We start from the raw sequence: 15913 nt of genomic DNA, 5'->3' as shown, positions 1-15913 counted from the left end.
TGGTGAACTCCTCCAGGGTGCATGCTGAGACCCTTGATTCCATGCAGCTGGTTTCCCTTCACAGGAACATCTGATCCCTCTTTGTGGGGACATCTGTGGCACCATTGGTGTAGGAATCAGTTAAGTGGGAGTAAAGAACCTGAGGGACTCATCTCCATCTGAAAAGCAGACCCATCTGTTCTGATGGTTTGGTTTGGGGGATCACCTCTGTCCATTCTGTCTCTATGTTTTTATATTTGTTACTGGCTTTTTAAGATAAAGGCAATTTTGTGCTGATCTCTGAAGGTAGACTCTTGGGGAAGATCTTGGCTGAATGCCACATAGAGCTACAAGTTTCTGATTAAGGAAAAAAAGATGTCTTATTGTAACACCATCTCGTCATTGAATGGAATTCTTAATTATTATACAGTCTTGCAGTTAGACTTGGTCTGTCAGAGGTCAAATAAATGAAAGAAATTCTGTCTGTGTAGGCAGTTACACAGTTAACCGATAAGGAGACTGAATGGCCAGGAACTAAGTTGGTGGTGCGAAGAAAGACACTGCCTTTGGTGGGTGAGGATAACAGAACACCAGAGGGAAAAGTTGAAAGAAATCTGAATCCTTTCAATCCAGTACTGGCTAGCTCAGCGCCGCCTCTCAGCCTGGCCCCAACCCCAGGCGTGTGGATTAGAAACAACAACCCTGAACTGGAGGAAAAATCCCAGGAAGCTGCCTGAGCTGTGGAGAAATGAGTGAGAGGGTAAATGAAACCCCCAGGACTTGGCCTGTCTCCAGCTTTCCAGCCTCCTTTGCCCATGGCAGGTCAGGGAGGGTCAAAGGCCAAAAAGAATGTGGTATCATACTGCTATATTATAACCTGGAGAGAGGAATGGTCTCCTCTTTTAAGATCTGACAGGACACCTCATTTGGCTAGGGAACATCTGTTGATGGAGCAGAAAAATTCTTGCTGTGACAGTGTCTCATTGATATAAATGCACAGGGGGACTGGCAGGACAAACAACTGCGTGGGATAGGACAGGGGACTGGAATCCAGCTGTAGCTTGCAAAGCTGTGGTTAGAGAAAAAAAGAAGAGACCTGCAGCCTCTTCTGTCAGACAAAAGTAGCAGCTGTGAGAAAAAGCCCAGCTGCCCCAGGGTCGAAAGATCTGGCTCCAAGACGCTAAAGACCCTACGTTGCCAGGCAAGGCTGCAGCTGTACCTACAAGCAGCAGGGCAATGCCCATGAAGTGATAAAAAGAAGCCTCCTGTGTGGCCTTAGCACCCAGGATAACTCCCAGTCCCCAGATCTGACTGTAGCCAGAGACTTCCACAGCCTGGAAAGCCTCCTCCTGTGCTCTGTGCTTGCTGCTCACCCACCTCACCGCTGAGCTCTTTTGCATTCACACTTTTGAATGGAGACCTGCCTGCCACCCGCATCGCTGAGCAAGTACAAGAGCTTTTCAGTGTCCCCATGTATGCAGGCACGTGCCTCTTGGCCCTACTGGTTTCCACAGAGGCCTCTGAAAATCTTTATATGGTCAATGTGGCCTTCGTCCGTCAGTGTCCCAGACATAAGGAAAACGTTTCAGCAGGTGGAGGGAGCGAATGACATAAACCCCCTGGCAGTTAGTTGATATGGCCTTTAAGTTATATAATGCCCAGAAGGAAAGAAATAAAACCTAAAAACAACCCATGTTTCAGGGCTACTCAAGGAAGCCTAAATAAATGGATGGGAAGATCTGACTCCAATGAAAATCAATAAGCCTGCTGTAAGAAAAAGACCTATCAGGAGCCTCTCTGCACAACTGACAGTGGGGAACTCAAAGTTGATGGCAATGGGATAATGGTAATGACACAGCTCCCCAGCTGCCACGCCACACAACCAGCCTACCGGTCCCTGCTGAGAAGCTACTGCAGAACGGTGCAGCAATGGAAAGGCAGTCTCAGAAACCTGATGTTTGATGTCAGATGGGAAGCAGACTTGGTTGAGCCTTAGAGAACCCAGGAACCAGAGACAGTTACCAGGAATGTCTGGATTCTGCTATATTGGATTCCCTAATTATGGACAAATAGCCAAACCCCTGTATGATTTAGAACCGGAATGTCAACCTTTAAAAAGTTAAAACAAAGCCTCAGGACAGTTCCTGCCCTTGGCCTGCCTGACTTAAAAAGGAGTTCAGACCACAAGAGCCTGAGAAACAAGGAACAGTTCTTACAGTTCTCTTACAGATAGGAAGACATATCCCAACTATTAGCCTATTTATCAAAATAACTGGACCACACAGGGAAAGGATGGCCCCACCTTGCCTCTGGGCAATGGCTGCCATTTGTGACTCACAACAAGATGCTGAAAAGTTCACTCTAGGACAATCCATTACTGTGCTTGTTCCTATCAAGTCCTGGTCCCATTAGTTGGCTACTGGGATGATGGGGAAATATTAGGTCATCCTATTAGATGATCCAAATATCAACCTTAAAAGAAACTGTGTCAACCTTAAATCTGTTGCCAGCAGATGATAATGGACCAATACAACACGAATGCTCAGAAATCCTGGAGAACGTTCACTCCAGCAGGTTGGATTTGCTTGATCAGCCCACTGCAGAGTGGGACCTCTTCACCCATGGGAACAGTTTCATGGACAATGGCCAACAGATAGCTGGATAAGAATGGTCACAGAACAACAGGTATTAAAAGCTGAGGCTTCACTGCTAAAACATTAACCCAGAAAGCCAAGTTAATTGCTCTAACAAGTGCTCTCAGACTGTCCAAAGGAAAGAAATATTTATATTGAATCAAAAAAATGCTTTTATGATAGTACATGCACATGGTGCTATTTGGAAAGAAAAAGGGCTCCTCACAGCTACAAACAAGGACATTAAACATGCCCTTAAAATATCAACCTTAATACACACTGTGGCCAATTGATACAGGTAGTAATCCTGCACAGTCCAGGTCATCAGAAGATTGCCACCTATGTGGTCAAGAGAAATCAGGCTGTTGACAGGACAGCCAAAAGGGCCTCAAAGGACAAACCATTTATTGGTGCCCTAATACCTCAGCTTGGATCAGGCCAATACAACCCTTTTTTTTTTTTTTTTCTCGCAGTACTGGGGATCAAACTCAGGGCCTTGTGCTTGGGAGGCAAGCACTCTACCAGCTGAACTATCTCCCCAGCCCCAATACAAACCTTTTTATATTGAGGGAGATGAGAATGGGCCAGGGCCAGGGCCAGAGAGTGCGGTTTCATTCCTGGAACAGCACTGCCAAGCAGAGATGAAATTCCAATGGGCTCATCCTCCTGTCTGAAGTGCTGGTCTGGACCTTGGCAAAACACTTACATGAGAGAATTCACTATACAAGAGGGATTCCTTGGTAAACTTCATCAGGCCCCACCTGTGAGGGCCGGCCACACCTTCAACAGACTATTCAGCAAGTGACTCAAAACCATGTCTTATGCACCCAAAACAATCTGAAGACTAAAAGGCAGCCTACTGTAAAAGGGACATAATATATAAAAACACAGCCTTTTGATGATTGACAAAGTATCTACCCAAATGACCCACAGGAAACTTCAGATATTTAAGTATACTGATTGATACTTTCTCTGAGTAGGTGGAAACTTATTTTACCAGAAAGAAAGAGAAGAAAGAAAGAAAGAAAGAAAGAAAGAAAGAAAGAAAGAAAGAAAGAAAGAAAGAAAGAAAGAAAGAAAGAAAGAAAGAAAGAGCTTCAGTAATAACTAATGTCCTCTTGAAGTGATCCCAAAATATGGGGTCCCCTGCTCAATGCAGACTGACAATGGACTATCTTTCATTGCAAAAGTGGATCCAACAGAGTGAGAAAGCATTGGATAAACAATAGCAGTTACACACTTTCTAGAGACCCTGGTCGACAGGAAAAGCAGAAAAATCACACCCAAAGAAAATGGTGGCTAAATTATGCCAAGAAATAGGCCCACAGTGGGATAAGGTGTTGTCAGTTGCTTTCCTCCAAGTAAGGGTGTCCCCCAAAAGAATACATAAATTGAGCCTAGGAAGAAATAGTATATTAGAGACCCTTTCTGGTGATCTGAGGGAAGAGGGAAAGATGTGACTATAGCAAAAGAAACTAGATTAAAGCAGTATGGTCGGGCACTATGGTGCATGCCTGTAACCCCAGAAACTTGGGAGGCTGAGGTAGGAGGATCATGAGTTCAAAGCCAGCCTCAGCAAAAGTGAGGTACTAAGCAACTCAGTAAGATCCTATCTCTAAATAAAATACAAAATAGCGCTGGGGATGTGGCTCAGTGGTCAAGTGCCCCTGAGGTCAATCCCTGGTACCCAAAAAACAAAAAAATGAAAACAAACAAACAAAAAAACCCAATATGCACAATGAATCTGCCAAATATTAACTGTTGTACATGAGTGTGCATCTTCCAGGTTCCCAAAATAGTTGGAATCACCTCTCCATACTTTCTGGTAAAAGTCTGAAAGAGAAAAAATGACAACGGGTAAAATCTTTTCATTCTAAGACCATCTTTGACACCCATTTTCAGCAGGAAGTAGCCTCAAAATGTCATTGCTCATTTTTCTATAGAAATAAAAGGTAAATATTGACAGAGAGGGAAATGTAACCAGAATCCACTCTGCTTTGACACCTTGGGCTTATTTTAAAGCTGACAGTTTTGTTTTGTTTTTTTTTTTTTTTCTTCCTCTTCTCCCTCTCCCCATCCCTAACCAGGGGAAAGGCAAGATTAACCTTCTTCCTGTCCTAGGCTGAGTTGTCTGTCCTTCAGCTCACAGACCATGGGAATGAAGATGTACAGACTTCAGGGATGGCACCTAAGGATCTTAAAATATGGCTGTCTCTCAAGACTACAAATGAATTATGACTCCTGACAGGGCACAGTTGGAGTTTAGTCTTTGAATCTCCTCCTTAAAATACACTGTTACCCCTCACAGGATCACAGTGGACAGGAGCCCACTGTATATTCTCATTTACAAGCAAAGCAATAAAACTTATTTTTCTCTTTCTCAAAAGCTTATCCTCATTATTGTATCGGCATGAGGAAAAGGACCCATCTTTCAGGGTCAGGGTGAGATGTCTGTAGCCTGGTGCTACTGAAGGAGGGGCATGGGCTTCTCTCCTCCCTACTCACCTCCCAAACCCTGACTTGCTGTGGTTTCTGGGCCACCCACCCCACCTTTGGATGCAGGGGGAGAGATGGAGGGGAGAGGACCTGGTAGGAGAGTGGTCTTCTGTAGCTGTGTTAAGAGTTCAGGGACACCAAGATGGTGGAGACAGGATATTAGAAAGAAGCCACTGGAGGACAAATCCTGTCCCTATTTACAATAAATCCCATCACCAAGATAACTCCCGCCACAGGTTCAAATTTTAAAATGAAAGCAAAGTGGGCAATATTCTAATTAGTTTAAAAGTAACCAATGGGGGGGGGGGAGATTGGAAAATATTCTAATCAGATATCATAAGATAACCAATGGGGAAAATAGGGTAAGGTCTTCAGTCAGGTCTGTACAGGGAAGAGAATGCCCCACAGTTCAGGATATAAGACCCTAATTTCCAGACACTGGGGCCTTGAGCCTGCCCCTGTCCCCTCTCTCCCTCTCTCTCTCTCTTTCTCTCCCTTGGCCCAGTCCTTTCTACCTGAAAGAGTGCTATCTTCACCATCAATAAATCTGCACTCTGTTACTTCTGTGTGTCTCATTCAATTCTTTGTCTGGGACACCAAGGACCTGGACTTCAGTGGGGTATCCCAGTGGGGCAAAGGAATTGAGCTGGTCACTCTCAGGCTGAAAGAGTTTGTGGATGTTGCTTTTACAGAGAGCTGCTATAGGTTTGGGACTTTCTTTTTCTTTTTCTTTTTTTTTTTTTAACTTTTGTTTTTGGTTTGGGTGTTTTTAGGGTTTCTCCCATGGGGACCAATGACTGTGGATCCCTTGGCATGGGAGTTGCTACTTGGCTATCTATGTACAGACTCTCTATCAGATCCACATATTTACTCTGTTGAGATCACACAGTCCCACAAGGAAATCCATCTTGTAAGGCCCAAAACAACCCTAGGTGCTCCCCACATTTGACAGGCTCTATATCTGATCCCCCTAAAACATGCATCTTTGAAAATATAGCTCAAGTCCAGGGGAGCTGCCTCTATTCACTCAACCCCAGGCAGACAGCTCCAAAACAGCCTTTCTCCTTCCCCAGGTACGAATCCATACTGTGTTTATTTCTAAAAACACCAGGTGACAAGGTCCAGCTCTCAGGAGGATCTCTCTGAAGCCCTTCTCAGGTGGATCCCACATGCTCTCCCAAGAAACCTCTGGGCCCTTGCACTTCTTATTCTTATTGGCCAGAAGGGGAGCTGCTCACACTGCTGATGCTCTTACTTCTTACCTCAGCCCACGTAAGCTGCTGAACCCTGGGAATACGAGACATCTACTGTATTGTCCCCGGCCTTTGGGCCCCACCGAAAAGGGAGAAGGAATATTATTCCAACATCTTTTTGCAGATACACATACCTGGGTATTAGCTAGAAAAAGTTCTGGAAGGACCATACAAAAAATCATCTTTAGTAATAAACTCCAGGAGTGAACTAGGGAACCAGGAGGAGAGGGAAATTTACCTTACATCATCTAACTTTTATTTCTTTAATTATTTTTATAATATAATGTATTATTTTTATAATGTCATGCATTACTTTTAAAACTAAACCAAATCTAGTTCACATATTTTAAGACATGAGGGAGATCTATACACACCAAAATCAAAAGGCTTCATTGACACAATGGTAAGTAAAATGTCAAACAGTTTCAAAGTATGTTAGAAGAATTGATCTCATTCATAATAGCAACCAAAGAGATCAAATTCAAGACATGGGAAAAATCTATAAGAAGTAAACTTTAAAATTCTATCGAGAACCATAAAAGAATAATTGAATAGATGGAAAAGCATACCTTGTTCTTGAAAAATTCAATAATTTTAAATGGTCAATTCTTCCTAAATTAAACTATAAATTTGATATGATCTCAATAAAAATGCCAATGGGTAAGGGGATTAGGCAAGTTGATATAAAATCCATGTGAAAAAAATTAAAATGGGAGATGGAAAACTCTTTTAGCCCCACCAACAGAGAGTAGAATATTTTGTAGCATGCTGATAATCAAAATCATTCCAGAAATTTCTAAGCAAGCACAACCATTGAAACACCAATAAAAAGACAGGGAAGTAATAAACCAAAGTGTGAACCAAAAACCCAAAAAGAATGAAAGGGACAGAGGAAAGATAAACAGGTGACTTTGATGGGGAGAAACTCTAGAACAGTGAGGAGAGGTTTGCCTCTATAGAGGACTTGGAGCAACAGTGTCCAAGAGAGGGTGAGGATAAAGCAACAGGTTGAGAGCTGGGAGAGTGTCTACTTATAGGGCAGATAGAAATTCTCTAAAAAGAGAAAGAGAAACAAAACAACTCTTGGACCTTCCCTAACCCTGCTAAGGTAACTGTCTCTACTCCCCCACCATTGACTTATTCTCTGGAGAAATAGAAATTTAAAAGCTGAAACGATTTTCAACCTAACATCTCACATAGAATCAATCAAACTACAAAGTCAGCATGAAGCTAGAATTAGATATTTTCAGACATGTAGGGACCCCAGGATGGAGTCTACCAGCAACCTTCCCTAAAAGTTACTAGAGAGGTATCTCTCAAACGTTTCATGAACAAATGAATCACTGAAGAATCTTATCAACTACGCATTCTGATTCTTCTTCTCTGAAAGATCCTGCGTGATTTGGATGCTACTGGCCACCAGACCAGGAGTAGCAGGATATTACTGTAACGGTTTTCAAGTGTGGTCAAGAGGCCCCTGAAATCCTTCCAGGAATCAGTGAGTACTTTCTAACTATATATCTACGTGAAAACAGATTTTCTTTATACTAATCAACTAAAATGACACATTGCAAAAGGTATGAGCAACCAGCTGTCTTTTGTAAGTCAGAAATTAGAGATTTGTAAAAGCATAAAATAATGCCCCTCAGTACTTTTTTATTTAAAGATATACATATATTGCTGTTTTTCATAAAGAATATTCCTTATGACAATATATGACAAGTCTTTTTATTGTTATTTTGAAATAAATTAATGAATATTTTTGTAATCTCTCAACTTTAATTCCTAACATGGTAATTTTGGAGAGAAATAACCACATTGACAAAAGTTCTTGGGGGTCCTCAATAATTTTTAAGAACATTAAAGAATCCTGAGAACGAAATGCTTGAGAACTGCTATACACACAATATGCTCCAGAAGGAAGATGGAGGGTTCAGAAAATAGAGACTCCAATGCAGGAAAGGAGAGCATGAAACCTGTGACAACAGCACTGCTAGTTTTCTCTTGCTGATGGGACAGGTTACTACACATGTAGTCACTTAACTCAAGTTTGCTCTCTCAGTTTCTCTAGGTCTGAAGTCCAGATACAGCATGGCTTAGTTCCTGCTTAGAGTCTCACAGGCTAAAATCAAGATGTTGACAGGATGGTTCCTTTCTGGAAGCTCTGAGGAAGAATCTGCTTCCAAGCTTACTCTGGTTGTTGGCAAAATTCCATTCCATTCAGTTGTAGGATGGAGGTCCCTGTTTCCTTGGAGTGTGTCTCAACTCCTAGAAGCCACACCAGTCCTTGGCTCAAGGCTCCCTTCCCTCCCACTCAAAGCCAGCAACAGCAAGTCAGTATTTTCCATGCTTACCCCCCACCCCTACCCCACCACATCTGACTAGCTTTTCTATCATCCTCTTCTGCTTTTAAGGGTTCATGTGATTGCATCCAATCTTTCAGAACAGTCTCCCTATTTTAAGGTCAACTGATTGGTAACCTTAGTAACATCTGCAAAGTCCCCCACAGTAGCACTTAGTGTTTGCATGGCCAGTAGATGGGAATCTTAGGAAATATTTAGAATTCTGCCTTCTACAACAGCAAAGGAAAACTTCCAGATAATAGCAGGTAGCAAGGCTAGGGTCTAACCAACTCAGACTGTAGCAGTTCGACTGAGGGATATAAAAGGAACAGTTATAGTTGGGCATATGGAAAATATTACTGGTAGGCGTGATATGTAGATGTTAGAGTATTTGGACAGACTTAGTAAGAGGGTCATGAAAAGATAAGAAAAAACACCACGCTTATTATACTAAGGAAAAATGAGAAATTTAAAATGAAAGGAGGCTCAACTCTCATGATCCCCTTTGGTTTGGCAGCAAGTAATCTTTGCACAGTCATAACAGTGCAAATACCGAGAACTAATATAACAGTGACTATCAAAATAGTTTGGGGTTCCGGTCATGATGGCTGGTAGGTGACTTTAGCCCTGAAGGAGGGAGAGATAAAGACTAGATAAGTCTGAGTTAAGGTAACCCTATATTATAGTTTTGGACAAAACACTTCTCAAATGTTCAACAGGCCTATGTGCAGAGCTAAGTAGTATCTGACCCAAAAGTTAAGGTAACAAAGAAGACAGACACAATATAAAGAAAAAGATGCTGAGTCTTTTCATCCCATTCCAGTCATCCATTGGATATCCCTATGCCCAAGTGAAGAGAAGCAGTTCTCAGGTTCCTGAAGAGTACTGAAGCAACGGTTACCATCACAACCCAATGTCAGAGGTGTCTTCTACAGCAAAGCTTAGCAGAGTACTCATAATGTGTTATTCAGTTGTGTGACCTCCAAGATGAGTGATTTTTAAATCAATCAGGAGCAACTGAAATGAAAGGGTTTATTTTGCTTTTTCCCTCTGTAACATTTTGACGCCATCCCAAGGGCCCATAGGTAGTGACAGAACTTCCTACAGAAAGGGCTGAACTGACTTGTCCTTTAGAAGGATCAGTTATCAGTATCTTCTGTTCTGATTCCACTCAGTCTCTCACAACTGCAAATTTACCTTTTATAGTTCAGAATACTAGGCAGTGTTTTCCTGATCTCAACTGAAGAAAGGTCATCATCCATCAGTCTCAAGCTTTTGACTCCTGGTTCTCAGGACCAACTTTAATAGACGCTTCTTTTTAAGGCAGACTATGCCATTTATTCTACACCTCTAGCTTTATCCAGCTATGAGAAATAAATCCTAGAGAAATCCAACTTTTGATAAATTTAGAGCAGTGTGATCCCATTGTTAAATCCTCCAAGGGCCAGTCCATTCAGGCCATTCTAGGTCTTACTGGGCCCCAGACTATGTTAACAAATTAGTTCATGTCATCAAAACCTCAACAGGTCCTTATTAGCACAAATCCTGATTTACTGGCACCTGTTGGCACCTTCACTCTCAGTGGCTATGCCAACCCAGTTGAGGGCTGTCTCTGTCCTGTGGCCAAGCATCAGCTTTTAGGTCTCTCTCTCTCTCTCTCTCTCTCTCTCTCTCTCTCTCTCTCTCTCTCTCTCTCTCTCCCCCCCCCCCCCACTCCCTCCCTTTCTCCTCTTAGCTAGAGGTTTTCCCATGATCTCTTAGGAATTTTCTCTCCCTAAATCTCTTAAGCCTAACACAGTTCTCTGTTAGGACACCCACTCTGAACTGCAGGCACTTTCATTTTCACAGATTGCTTCAGGAAATCACTGTGGTTCATGTCACCAGCAATTAAAGAGTGACATTAGGTGAAAAGCTAATTTAACTTATTGCTTTTAGCATGCAACCATGTAATAACAGTGAAAAAAGAATCCAGCATTCACCCAATAAATATTTTACTATTTCAAAGCATGGAAGGCAAGTAAGAAATACTGCTGCCCATTGTTCGGAAATACAGTTTCACATTGTTTATCCTAAAATGGTATGCATTTCTTTAAAATGCATTGAGTCTTTAGAGCATTCATTATTTTTACATGTGCAATTTAAAAAGCCAAATGTTGATTGTTTCATAATGTCTCTGATGTGACATCCCTGAGATGAGGACAGTTGATTTCTATAACTTTCACTGCCCTGCAATTTCCTGGTCTATCTCTATTTATCTTCTCTAATAAGGTAAAAATGTGCTCATTATCAGTTCATCAGGAAAACATCATGTTTTAAAAGCATGGTTTTCTCCATTGATGATACTGGTCTCTATTAGGAAGTGGGAACAGAGCACAAGGGACATGTTGTCTGTCTTTGGTAAAAGATCTCCAGCAGTCTTTCATTGCAGTATTAATAATCCCAGTGAATGTCTCAAACTAAGAAACATGGGATTATTAGCACATCAAAATAAATCTTCTTGGGCTGGAGTTGTGACTCAGTGGTAGAGTGCTTGCCTGGCATGTGTGAGGCCCTGGGTTTGATACTCAGCAACACATATAAATTCTGACATTCAATGTCAGATGTACAAACATGTCTCTCCATTTACAGTATTTCTCCAGGAGTGTTTGAAACAGTCATTTCTTTATCTCTTTTTCCTTCCCCTTCAATTTCTCTGAATTTGTTTATTTCAGGTCATTTACAAAGGCTTCTTTATAGGAATTCATATGACAAATAATTCTTTCATTTCCAGATAAACTTCATAGGCAATGAAAACAGTGATAGTGTCTACACATATTATTGTATCATGTCATGAACCTGCCCTATGCCCTACTCCATTTGGAGGCACCCTTTAAGAAGCACCAGTCAGGGACTGGTTCTTCCTTGGGTGGACTGTCCTGCATATTGACCCTTCCTTCCAATTGCAACAGCTCTTTCAGTCACTGTGGCAAACCAAAAATGCCAGTATAGTAAAGGGGATCAGATTATCTCACCCCCAAATATGTCATTTTGGCCCTCATTTCTTAGAGTTTTTGTTCCATAGGCCACCCACACTAGAACAGGAAAGTCTGGGGTGCTCAGTAAGCATTTTGAAGGCCAAGACTACCCATAACAAAAGCTACAATAACAATGTTGTTAGCTTTCCTTGGTTGTAATACTTGTGATATACTTCCTATCAATTCCAGAATCTTCTGTCATTCCTTATTCACCACTTTTTAAAGTTTACGGTGCTTCAATCTGCCCTATTCCTTGTTTCATTACTGAAGTAAAATATTTTGCTAATTGATACAAACTTGGAGGGAATTGTTCATTTTGTACAGTAGACATTAGAGAAAGGAGATTCTGTGGCATATGGCATACCATCCTGAATCAAATAAAGTATTCATATCCACAATGAAGATCCTAAGTCACCTAAATTTTTTTAGACCTGATCAGGAAAACCAGATTCCCATGGAAAGGAGGAAAGAACATGAACATAATACCCTAAAGAGTATTTTAAAAATCCAAAATACAGATGAGAACATAGTCAGATGAGATGGAAAACATAGTCAGAAAAATAAAGAAAAGGAACTTTAGGTGCTGACATGTTCAGAGCTATTTAGCCTTAAGTGAGAAATGTCACATCTCTGGTTCAGATACAAAGAAGGAACATGAACAAATTTTATTTTTTTCTACTTTTAGGCATGAGTTGCTCTTTTAAAATACCAGGCCTTTGTATTGTTTACATCAGGTTTCAATAATATGCCTTTCTGCAACCCAAGTATGCATTATGCTACCAGAAAATTCTACTCTAGTGCTCCCAGCCAGATGGACTAGGAATGCCTAGTCCCTTTCTGATCCACTAACCCTGGACTGATAGACACATTGAGGCAGGAGGGCACAGGAGTTTCTGACCACAGGGTTTACAAGGAAATATGAAAAAGGAAGGAGTCCCCTAGAAGCCCAGATGCCTCATTGAAGTCTTCTCTCCAACAGAACTGAATACAGTTAAGAATTATTCATAGGATTAAAAAAAGTGTGTTGCTGGACTGGGAGAAAATATTTGTATAGCATATCTGACAAATGCAAATTAAAACCACAGTGAGATACCAATAATCTTTAAAGTGGCTACATTTTTTAATTTCTAAACTTAATACCAAGTATTCATAAGGATTCAAAACAGCCTTAAACATTGCTGGTGGAAAATGGTATACCCACTTTGGAAAATGGTTCGACATTACCTTTATAAACATACTTTTACATTAAGATGCCACACATTCCTATATATTTACCCAAGAAAAATAATGTTCACACAAAAACCTACATGCAAATGTTTATAGTGGCTTTATTCACTCTCAAAAGTTGGAAATAGTACAAATACTCAATTGGGGAATAAATATAGTTATATACATTTGATATAATGAAATGAACTTAGGAATAAAAAGGAGCAAACTGGATCTGCAGTCAGCCTCAGGGATAAGGTCAGGGCAGCAGGAGACCTCTTCAGGCGGCTCTGCCCACTCCGGCTGCGGGCTCTCTTCACGGGGCGATCCAAGATGGCGGCCTAGAGGGAGACTGCACCCCCGGTCGCTCCAGAACCCAGGAGTTAAGAAGGGGAGGCATTGAGAGACTCGGACTGAAGTGGAGCCACAGGTGAGTCTGCCCACTGGGTAAAGCTCGGCCCGGGTGGCAGGCCCAGATAGAGGTGGCTTATCGGAGCCGGGCAGGGCAGCTAGAGTCATCCACAGGCAGTCCTGCGCACTCCGGCGGTGGGCCCCGCCCACACAGCCAGCTTCTCCAGGTTCTCGGAACGGAACTGGCCCGCTAGTGAGAGCCTGTCTGAACAGAGCACGCTCCGAGTCCCGGAGCTGCTGCAGTGCAGTGTACTCCTGCAAAGAACCAGCGGAGAGCCTCGATCTGCAATCAGCCTCAGGGATAAGGACAGGGCAGCCAGAGACCTCTTCAGGCGGCTCTGCCCACTCCGGCTGCGGGCTCTCTTCACGGGGCGATCCAAGATGGCGGCCTAGAGGGAGACTGCACCCCCGGTCGCTCCAGAACCCAGGAGTTAAGAAGGGGAGGCATTGAGAGACTCGGACTGAAGTGGAGCCACGGGTGAGTCTGCCCACTGGGTAAAGCTCGGCCCGGGTGGCAGGCCCAGATAGAGGTGGCTTAGCAGAGCCGGGCAGGGCAGCTTGAGTCTTCCCAAGGTAGTCTTCCACACTCCGGCAGTGGGCTCTTCCCACACGGCCAGCTGCACGGTGCAGGCCCACAGTGAGAGCATTTCCGCACAGAGCCAGTTCCAAAACGTGGAACCAGTAGGGGGCTAGGGGCAGTATTCTTCGAATGAGCTGCTTTATCAGATTCCTCCAAGACATCAGGCTACTGAAGGCTGGGAGGTGATACACTGGAAATCTACTGGGACACTATAAGCCAATAGTGGAAAACTGCAATATCTCAGGGTCCCACTGACAACTGACCATTATGAGAAAACAAGGGAAGAAAATGTCCCAAACAAACCTAGATACTACATCAATAAAACCCAATGACAGCACAGCAGAAGAAATGTCAGAAAGGGAGTTCAGAATGTACGTAATTAAAACGATCAGGGAAGCTAATGAGGAGATGAAAGAGCAAATGCAGGCATTGAAGGAGGAGATGAAAGAGCAAATGCAGGCATTAAATGATCGCACCAATCAACAGTTAAAAGACCAAATACGGGAAGCAAGAGATCATTTCAATAAAGAGTTAGAGATACTGAAAAAAACCAAACTGAAATCCTTGAAATGAAGGAAACAATAAACCAAGTTAAAAACTCCATAGAAAGCATAACCAATAGGATAGAACACCTGGAAGACAGAACCTCAGACATTGAAGACAAAATATTTAACCTTGAAAACAAAGTGGAACAAACAGAGAAGATGGTAAGAAATCATGAACAGAATCTCCAAGAACTATGGGATATCATGAAAAGGCCAAATTTGAGAATTATTGGGATTGAGGAAGGCTTAGAGAAACAAACCAAAGGAATGAACAATCTATTCAATGAAATAATAACAGAAAATTTCCCAAATCTGAAGAATGAAATGGAAAACCAAGTACAAGAGGCTTATAGAACTCCAAACATACAAAATTACAACAGACCCACACCAAGGCACATTATTATGAAAATACCTAACATACAAAATAAAGACAGAATTTTAAAGGCCGCGAGAGAAAAGAATCAAATCACATTCAGAGGGAAACCAATAAGAATATCAGCAGATTTTTCAATCCAGACCCTAAAAGCTAGAAGGGCCTGGAACAACATATACCAAGCCCTGAAAGAAAATGGATGCCAACCAAGAATCTTATACCCAGCAAAACTTACCTTCAAATTTGACGATGAAATAAGATCCTTCCATGATAAACAAAAGCTAAAGGAATTTACAAAAAGAAAGCCAGCATTACAGAACATTCTCAGCAAAATATTCCATGAGGAAGAGATGAAAAACAACGATGCAAATCAGCAACAGGAGGCGCTAGCCTAAAGGAATAGCCAAATAAAGGAGAAACCAAATCATGTCAAAAACAAATATGAGTCAATTGACTGGGAATACAAATCATATCACAATAATAACCCTGAATGTTAATGGCCTGAATTCATCAATCAAAAGACACAGACTGGCAGATTGGATTAAAAAGAAAAATCCAACAATATGCTGCCTGCAAGAGACACATCTCATAGAAAGAGACACCCATAGACTAAAGGTGAAAGGATGGGGAAAAACATACCATGCACACGGACACAGCAAAAAAGCTGGAGTATCCATCCTCATCTCAGATAATGTGGACTTCAAACCAAAACTAGTCAGAAGGGATAAAGAAGGACATTACATGCTGCTTAAGGGAAGCATAAATCAGCAAGACATAACAATCATAAATATCTATGCCCCGAACATTGGCTCATCCACGTACGTCAAACAAATCCTTCTCAATTCCAGAAATCAAATAGACCACAATACAATAATACTAGGCGATTTTAACACACCTCTCTCACCACTGGATAGATCGTCCAAACAAAAATTGAATAAAGAAACTATAGATCTCAACAACACAATCAGCAATTTAGACTTAACGGACATATATAGAATATACCATCCAACAAAGAATGAATACACTTTCTTCTCAGCAGCACATGGATCCTTCTCTAAAATAGACCATATTTTATGCCACA

This window comes from Sciurus carolinensis, chromosome 13 (genome assembly GCF_902686445.1).
Source record: "Sciurus carolinensis chromosome 13, mSciCar1.2, whole genome shotgun sequence".
Classification (NCBI taxonomy): Eukaryota; Metazoa; Chordata; class Mammalia; order Rodentia; family Sciuridae; genus Sciurus; species Sciurus carolinensis.
This window is presented reverse-complemented; position numbering follows the sequence as displayed.